This window comes from Equus asinus, unplaced genomic scaffold, assembly GCF_041296235.1.
Source record: "Equus asinus isolate D_3611 breed Donkey unplaced genomic scaffold, EquAss-T2T_v2 contig_193, whole genome shotgun sequence".
NCBI classification, from domain to species: domain Eukaryota; kingdom Metazoa; phylum Chordata; class Mammalia; order Perissodactyla; family Equidae; genus Equus; species Equus asinus.
In genome coordinates, this window is record NW_027224842.1 from 923105 (window position 1) to 932767 (window position 9663).

Genomic DNA, 9663 nt, shown 5'->3' on the forward strand with positions numbered 1-9663 from the left:
GAAAGGAGGAACGGGAAAAGGTTTTTGTGAAGGTTTATTGACGGAAAGTTCCTGTCTCCTGACTTCTAGTTCCTCTGTGATCAGTGGTCCAGCACATCTACTGAGCAAATGGAGACAGCCTAAATTTGAGGAAAGTGAAGGAGATTTGAAATAAATTTGAGTGTCCCTGGAGAGAGAATGGAATAAGGAAACAGCGACCTAAGCTCCATTTGTCTTGTTCTCATGTTAGTAAGCATGGGATAATTCTTTGTGGAATGAGTGAGTGATTTCCAGCTAGTGCTGGGGCTGAATTTACTGTGGCATCGGTAGACTCCATTGTGAGATTTAATCCAATAGTGATCAGTTAGTTATAGGAAGGCATTTCTGGGAAAGGCAGAGAGATGGGATTTTGCCAGACAGGCAGGATTAAAAGGGATTGGATGGGGCCCATTAGTAGCGGAGCTTTTTAAATGTTGGTTAGCTGACAGACCATCGAGTCTACCCCGGAGAGGGAGGAAATGTAAACAAGAGCTTGACCGACAGACAAGGAGTAAGTGGAAAAATGAAGGGCCTGGAGTTGAAAAGTTAACAAGGGGCATATGAATCAGAAGAATGAGAGACGAGGCCAAGGGGTGGAATGTCCGACTGTAATAATCTGGATGGCTGAAGTGTTCCTGGTGATAAGCTCTGCAGTGTGGCAGTAACTACACTGGAATGGAAGTAAAGGACCCTAAGATGAGATGATGTAGAAACTGAGAGGCTGGTCTTTGGCTGGTCTATCCACATCGATGGTAGAGCCCTCCATGGCCGCCTCACCTCTTCAAGTCTCCTGCCCTGGGCCCCATCCCCCTCCCAGGACCTCCACAGAATCTGCATTCTTTCTTTGACCTCAAGTTTCAGACATTGTGGGTTCAATGGCATAACTCTGGACAAGAAGATACAAGTGTGGAGTGAGAGAGGCTGTAGTGGACACCGGTTTTGTTTTTGGTTTTTGTTTTAACACCTAGCATTCACAAGCCTTTCTGGGAAAACTACCTCCAGTGCCCTCTGGGATACTCACCCCATTTGTGTGGTGTGTGTGTGTGTGCGCGCGTGCGTGTTCGGTTTTGTTACAATAGTTACCATTATACTTGTATCTTTTCTAATGTCCTCAAATTCCTTTCCCTTACTCGGAGTCTTATTTCGTTTGTCACCTATATCTTGACCCCCTCTTATTACTTATAGAACAATCATTTTATTCTATTTTTCCCTTTTTCTCCTCCCTTCCATTTTTAAAATCATGTTGTTTTTAGAAAACAAAATTGGTATTTTATTTTTCCACCCTTGTAGCCATCTTTATTTTACTTAGACGTCTACAACTTAATGTATTTAACGCTCACCATCATAATGCTGTTTGAATTTTGCCCCAGTTGACACTCAGCCAATTTTTGAGTCCCAGTCTGTCTAAGTGGAGTTGCCTTTCCTCCAAACCCCTATTGTAAGGGTGGGTATGTGTGCAGTCCATGGTGAGACCCCCATATATCTGTAACCTGGTGCACAGTCTGGGACTCACCTCTGGTTCATGAGCTGCAGGTGTTCTGGGGGAGACCAGCCATGGCTCCACCAAGGCCGTGAATATCAGAGGCGGCACTTCCATCCTGATAGGTGAACTGTACACACTAAGGGCAAGATCTTGTATATTCCTATTAAGCATAGATGGAAGGAAGGCAGCAAGATCACCTTCCCCAAAGAGGGGGATGCCATGCCTGATGACCTCCCTGCAGATATTGTTTAGTATTCAAAGAACAGCCCAGTGCCTTTTTGGAATAAGGCATCAGTGTGCTGTGCAGTGCCTGGATCAGCCTCAAGGTGGTGATGCCTGGATCAGATTGAGGAGGGGGCAGGGGGAACAGGACAGGGTCACCATATGGATGATGAGGCATAAAGCTTTGTTCTACCAGCAAGGTCCTCCTTTCCCCTCTTCATTTTTTCTTCCCTCCTCGCTTACTCCAAGTCATCTTTTCCTCACTCTCCGCTTTATTTTATCCTGGGAGGTAGGTGGCTACCTGGTCAACATTGTTACTACTGGCAGCTGAGTGATGCTTTTGCTCTGCAACAAAATATCATTTGGCAGTCTGAAGAAATACCTACAGAGGGGAACCACTTCCCCCAGGTGCCTTTCCAGTAGGGAAACCTCAATGTAAAGTTTAAAGTATTCTTCCCTAACACATTAATATGACTCGCATGACAGATTCTTAAGCCGCGTCTGTGCTGTTCCTAGCCCCTCCCCCACCAGCCCAGGATCCACTGCAGCAATACCCTCCCCCACCCCCCAAATCCCATTCAGGGTTCACCCACCTGTGGGGTCCTCTGGTCACTGACCTCTAAATCATGATGAAGCCACTGTTTTTTCTTCATTGTTGTTTTATGAATTGCATACCTATTCTTGACCCTCTTCGGATAGAGAACACCTGTCTTCCCTACTCTCTGAAGGATGTAAAACATTCAGTGAGCGGAAGGTGTGAGCTGCTCTACACTTTCGTTAAGGCTAAGCGAAGAGGCAGGAGGCAGAGCCCACCTCCTCAAACTTCATCAGGGAGGAAATGGGCTTTTGGGGGCACGTGATATCTCTTTGTCAACAAGAGCTCCAGAGCACTGGTGACCTTTTAGAAGCCAGAGGAAGCAATCAGTAAGAGCTGAACTCACTCCTCCTTTTCCCTAAGCACAAGCCCTGAGTTACCTGAAACCCATGCCCCCAACACAGGACACAGAAAAGACATCACTATTATTAGAGAATCATTTATTGGGGAGAATTAATATTCTCCACAAGAAGGAATTATTTTGCGGTGGGAAATTTTCCGCTCTCGAAACGCTGGAAAAGCGTTTTCTGTTGACATAGAGACAGATCCCTAAACATAGTGCCTTTAGCAGTGGTGAGAACAGCTGGAGGCCCCTGGGCCGGCTTGACGCCTGCAGGTGGAGCTTGGATGGGGCACATGCTCCCTGCGGGGCACAGATAAGGGACGCTTCTGATCCAATAGCTGATCTTTAAACGCCATGACTTTCTGAGGGTGTCTGTTCTGGTCCCTGATCCGTCTAGAACATGTAGGATAATTCTGGCCAGCAAAGACAACTTCTTGGTGGCGGGACTTGGTGCTTGGCACTTTACAGGAGGGAGCCCTGTAGTTGGAAGGATGTCCCTGGACGGGCTCTGCCTGGGCCTGCTCTTCTGCCTTCTGGTCAGTTTTCACAAACTTCCTCAGGGAAGGAAGGGGCTCTTGAGGGCGGGTGACCTCTGCTGCACACCGCTGCCCCAGTTTCTCCACTGGGAACTTCCCAGGGACCGTCCTGGTCTTCTGAGCCGTGGTGGTCCCAGTAACGGCAGCTCTCCCTTTAACCAGGCCTCTGCTCTGTGCAGATGATATGGGGCTGCCCTTTTCCTGGGGATGTTCTTGGTTTTTGCCTTTTGTCCCAGGACGAAGCCATTGAAAAATGTGGTTCATCTTTTTTCTGAACAGACTTTCAGGAGGCGGCTGTGCTTTCTGTGATGAGGTCTGGGAAGACTTGCTCCCAAGCGTCTCCTCTGATGCTGTGATCTGAGTAGGGAAACTCTTTCTTGTAGGTTGGGATGTCCCCAACCCTGCATCCCCTCCACCAAGCTCTTCTTTGTTGCTGCCCGGAGGGCTCACTCTCATTGTAGCTGGTGGGAATTTCTTATCCTCGTACCTCTTTCGGTCTTTCTTAGGGACCCAAGGCTCCTGCCGCTGCTGCCTGCTGATCCCAGTGTCCTCCAGATGGACATGCAGCACCTGGGAAGCTCCCATGTCCACACTGGAGACACCGTGGGCATGAGTCAGTGAGGCCTTGTAAGTCAAGCTCTCTGAGGCAGGGGACCTGTCAGTGTGTTGGCCTTGGACCTGGCTCTGATTCCTCTTCTCTAGTTTCGACTTTAATTCCCTAAACAGATGTTCCTTAAGATCCGATGACTTCGGGTCTTGGGGAGCTTGTCTTTTTGGTGCAGGGCTTTCAATGGTCCCAGTAATTTCTATTTTACTGTGATTCTCACGTATCCTTTGGGAGCTTCCTGGCTTGCTGGTTGTCAACACATTAGCAGTTTTTGACTGCAGAGCGTTGAGCTCCTTGGCCCTGAATATGTCCCTGGCCGTGCTGTGCACGGAAAAGGGTTCCGACTTCATCTTTTTGCCCTGTCGCCCTTCTCTTCTATCACTGGGACTCACTCTCTCATCCTTTGTCTCATGTTTGGCACCAGCTTGCCTTGCAGGCAGCTCTGGGGGGCATCTGTTGCCTAGCTGAGTAAATTTCTGACTCGCTTTGCCTGTGATGCCACACGTGACAGGCAGATGAGTCTGCCTGGCACCCTTACTCCTCTGAACAACCTCTGCAATCTCTTGGTTGATACCAGAGGGTGATTATCTCGGCACCCCTTGTCCTTGCCTGCCCATAGGTGAAGTAGCAGGGCAAAGACGATCCAGGACCAGGGCTGAATTTGTTGTTTCTGCTTTTTCTTGAAGAACAGATTTAGAGCTTCCTCTATGGGGCTCGAAGCCCTCGGATTTGGAGTCCACTTCCAAAGTTGGGTTATTTGAGGGGGGACAGTAGAAATAGGTCAAGGACTGGGATGCAGCATCTTCCAATTTAAACGCCTGTATGGATTCAAGGACCCTGCAGGGAAGGCCCCACTCCATTCTCATACGAAAGCTTTTAATATGGGTTTCCATCATCTGTTGCGCACTGGAATCAATGAAGCAAAGCTCCTGGAAGGTATTCAGGGAGGAGTCCCCACCCACTGAAGGAGGCAAACTCCTCTGTGTTATTTGGGTGCGGGATTTGTCAGAAAGCAGCAATGTCTGCTTGCTGGCATGCCATGAACTGCGCACCGTCCCAGGGAGCCGAGCCTCACTGATTTCCTCAAACTTCTTGCTCAAATGTGCTTTCAGGACATTTTCAAGTTGTTTCTGATCTAGACTTTCCTCCAAGGCCCTTGAATTTTTCCCTGACAGACTTGCCACGTGACTATTTAGGTCTTTCTCAGAGTCATATGCCGGATCCTTATCTGAAGAGCTCTCTGGGTCACTCAACAGATGAGCTTTTGGGCCGTTCTCTGGGCCATGCCCCTGATCCTTCCCCATCTCCTTCTCTACCTGAAGCAGTTCTGAACCCCTCTCATGGAAGCTTTTGGACTGGCTCAATCCAACATTTAGATCTTTGTTCACCGAGATCCGTGAGAGTCCACGATTGCTCTCTGCCTTAGTTATCTCTGAGAAATCTCTTGGAGGCATCATCAGTGACAGACACTCACAGATCCTGCGGGGCAGGCCCCACCGGTGTTGGATGAGCCTCTTTCGAAGGTGATGTTCCAGTTTCTTCCTCAGCTCATCACTGAGAGGAAACTCTACGGGAAGGATGGAGATGGAGGCATGGGCCTGGGAGGCCCGATGGTAAGGAAAGTTGGGAGCTGAAGAACAAAATTCTTCCTGAGATCTTTGGACTACAGAGGGGGAACCCCACAAACTTTCCTGTTGCTTCTGCAACACTTTCCATTCCAGCTGTTGAATTTCAGATGAGGTGAGAGACTCTGATTCATCCTGGGGTCTATGGTGACACACTCCACAGATCCTTATCTGGGGTAGAGGACCAGATGGTAGGATTGGGAGTGGGGATTTAAGGTGGGCCTGGGACTTGACCTGAGTGAGAGGTAGGGGCTGGGATTGGGGCAGGGTTTGAGGCAAGGGTTGGGGCTGGATCTCAGGCAAGGATGGAGGTGGGCGCTGGAGAGGTACTGGGGATTCTTGGCCCATGGAGGCATTTGAGATGGTATTGAAAAGGAAGATTGTGGTGCAGTCACTTGAGTCACGGATAGCAGAGGGCAAGGACTCGCTGTGCAGAGATGGGAGACCCCAGAAGAGCTGCATACATTTTTCCTGTAAATGGTCCTCCCAGATTTTAGGATATGGGGGCTGCTCATGCATGTGCAGCTCCTTTGGTTTGCCTGCACTGCTCCAAAAAGGAAGGGAGAATGCTGAGTCACACTCATCAGCATTTGACTCTAGCATTTTCCCCGAAGGATTTAGTTGGTAGTCTGGCCTAAGCTTTTTTGGAAAAGAACCCTTCTCCTTCTCCTTTTCCTTCCACATCAGGAAATCCCTCCTCTTTCGGACTTGTCTCTCCAGGAGTGCCAGGACATGAGGGCTGAGAAATGAGAGGTTACCAGGCTCTATAAGGTTAGCTGTAGGGTGTCTCTCCAGAGAGGACTCTGAAGAATGGAGGGCAAGAAACTCTCGATTAAAATCACATGGTGCCAAGGTGGAAGGTGCTAAGAACAAGTCTTTGGCAGAAGCTTGCCACCAGGATAATTCTGAAATTGACAGGCTTGAATGGTCAGTGCCTCTGACTGTTGGGACATAAGTGGACAACCCACCAGGGCTATCTGGAGATGAGTTCTCTGGAACAGACTTCAATAAGATGGAAACCGATTTAGATTGAGTCACAGTTAAAGGGTGGTCTGTCGGTGGTGAGACAGACGGCCTTGGTGGTGTGTGATGACAAGCCAGTGAATCAGTGGGATTGATTATCTGGGACAAATTTGGTAAGGGGTTAATATCTTGGGAAAGGGTGCGGTCAAGAGAGAAGATCGTATTCAGAGACAGAGTGGCCTCTGGTTGGAGAATAGGACCCGTTGCCTGGGTGTCATGTGGTGGCAGAGGGGGAAGGGCAAGGGGTTGGGGTGGGGAACGGTCTGCTGGGAATTTGGACTCCAAGGGAGGAAAAGGCTCTGGTGGCATAGAGTGACCCGGTGGTGAGGGTGAAAGAAAGTCAGCTAAGGGTGTCATTGGGTTAGGTGAGAGGACGGAGGGGGGCGGTGGGGAAGGGTCAGGTGGAGGGGATGGTGTTAGGTCTCCTGGAGGGACTTCTGAGAAGGCAGAGGACAGAGTGAATGATGACTCAGTCCCAGAAGCTGTGGAAGCCAGAGAGGACACAGAGGCGTTATCATCTTCCAGGTCCTCCAGGAGCCGATTGATCTCAGCAGTTGTGCTATTACACACCTCACAGGAGGGGTCTGGGCATAGTAGTTGACGAAAGCGGGTGGTATCGAGAGGCCGGCCTAGGGGCCTGCGGGAGACAGGAAGTAGAAAACTGTAGCCCGGACCAGAACAAGGAAAGGAGGACCTGCTGGCCTGTCAGGGGAGGGGCCACCTGAAGCCTGCTGCCCCTTCACAATGCCCCACGTCTATGACTTCACCATACACTCAGCAGCCCTCACCCCAAGGCCTTCATTCACATACCCACTCCTATGGCAAACCCCTCCCATGACTACTGCAGGCTGTACTGAATCCCTGGAATTGCAGAGAACATGTCAAAGAGGGATCAGGAAAGAAAAGACTAGTCACCTTTTCAGAATAGAAATTAGCCTCCTTTTCTCCTCTGTTTCCCTCTGGTAATTTCTCCAACCTGGGAAACCAGAAGAGTGAATTACATGTAATAAAGGCAGAAGCATAGGTGTTACACAGGAGTCCCTTTAGGGGAGACCCTTGGGATATTAACGGGCTGTTAACTCTGAAAGCCCCAAGAACCAGTAGATGTGGTCAAACGGTCAATGATAATATTAATAAGGTTCACATGTGTTTGTTGCTTCATTTATAAAGTACTGTCACATACATTATCCCATGGGATGTTCAAAACCACCATGTGAGGAACATAGGTCAATGGTTACCTCGAGGAGTCTGATCATCCAGGAAGTCAACGTAGTTTCTACAAGGTCAGGAGACAGAAGTTCTGACTCTTGACGTCTCCCACGGCCACCCACTGGGCAACACCCATTGTCCAGGCCCATCACTGCTTCATGCCCAGAGCTGGGCAGAGCAGGAATCTGAGAAATGTCTCGGGTTCTGACTACCTTCCCATGAGCCTTTCCTCTGAGGCCTCTATCTTCTGAGAGGGACTCTATCTAGCGACTGACATCCTCAGAGACCATGGACCTGGGACCTCATGGAGAGGACAGGAAGGGTCACCCTTGGAGAGCTCAGGTGGGAAAGGTGGAACCTTACCACTTGATGTTCCACCTCTTCTTCTCCTCTTGGCTCTGCCCTGACGCTGAGAACAAAAAGAAAAGAATGAGGAGCGAGGACTTAGTTGGCTTGCTCCTCTCTCTAGGAAACTCAGATATTCATCCAAGATTAATGTCACTCTCCATTTTTATTACTAGCACTTTGTGTTCTTTCCCTTTCTGAATTTCTAAAGGTGATAAGATACTTTCAATTTTTCCTTCTTTGAAAAACTCGAAGGAGGATTTTTGGCTAGAGTCCACACTTGATATTCTCAGTCAGAAGTCCTCTGCTCAAGGAAGGCATAGACTCTGAGGCCCACAGTCACATCTGTGCTTCCTCAGATAGGACCCTGTATCCTGGGACAGAGCTCACACTCCAGTGTCTGCTCAGAGGCTCAGCCCTGCTCTCCTGATCTGCCCAATACAAAGGACAGTTTGGTCGAATGACGCCCGACATGGGAACGTGACTCATGATCCAGTGTTGGGAACAGTGTTCTCCTACACAGATCCCAAACTCTCTAAATAACCTAATGCAGGGCCGTGAAATCAGTGATGGGATTTTATCCAGGAATCCTCCACCACACCCAGATGGTCTGTGAGTTTTAAATGGGAAACAGTCCCAGCTGAACCCCTAGTCCTGCCTGGCCTATTCCCCTAGAAGGATGATGTTCTATCCTCTATTCAGACTTGCCATCTTAGGAGTCTCTCTGGACCAACTCATTTAAAAATGTGGGACTAGAAATGGAAACAACAATAAAAAATCCCTGTTGGTGGCTTGCCCAGGGATCCTTACCTTTTGGTAGATTTTGGTTTTCCAGAAGGTTGGTAAAGATGGAATCCCCACCAGGAAGCACAGGAACAGAAGAAGCAACCACAACCCACACACGATGGTGAGGTTGTGGTCACTATCTAAGAATGTTGAGCAGATGCTCAACAACAACTCAATATGGCTATTCAGAAATGAGAGAACATTCCATTGACTGAACTCCATTTTCTGAATCGCAAGGCTGCCTGAGGCAACTGAGCTCTGAGAGTGTCCACACTTGCCTATAATCCCAGGCCTGCATCACAGAGCACTGAAGAGTCACAAAGGGTTTCAGAGGGTGGGGGAGGGGACATGAAGAGGGTGTGCCCATGGCCCCTTCCCCCCACCAGCCCAGCTGATCTCTCCATCCATCCTGGGCCCTCCAGGTCCCTCTGCCCTACCCTGCCATCCTATTTTCCAACTCTGTCCGTTCATCATATCATACAATTACATTAATGGAATTTTCTGCCTGTTCCACCTGTACTCCAGATATTACCTGGGCCCCCTTGACTGTTTGGAGAGCTTGACTTTGGTTTCACCAATTCCACTGCCTCGAAAGTCTGAAATGCTCCCTGGAATTTTTGCTAGTACCCAGACATTTACACTCAGAATCATATATGTCCTCAAATCCATCTTTCCTTTAAATGTTTTTGCCTTGCATGAACCCTGATATAGAACTTAAAGTTCTTTACTCATTTGGTTTTGTGAATGTTGAATAACAAATTTTAGTTTTTTGCTTCAGTCAGCCTTTACCGTCTTCAGCCAGTGGGGCTGACTCAAATAATTGAAATGAATAATTCATTATTCAACATTCACAAGACTAAAATCAGTATGG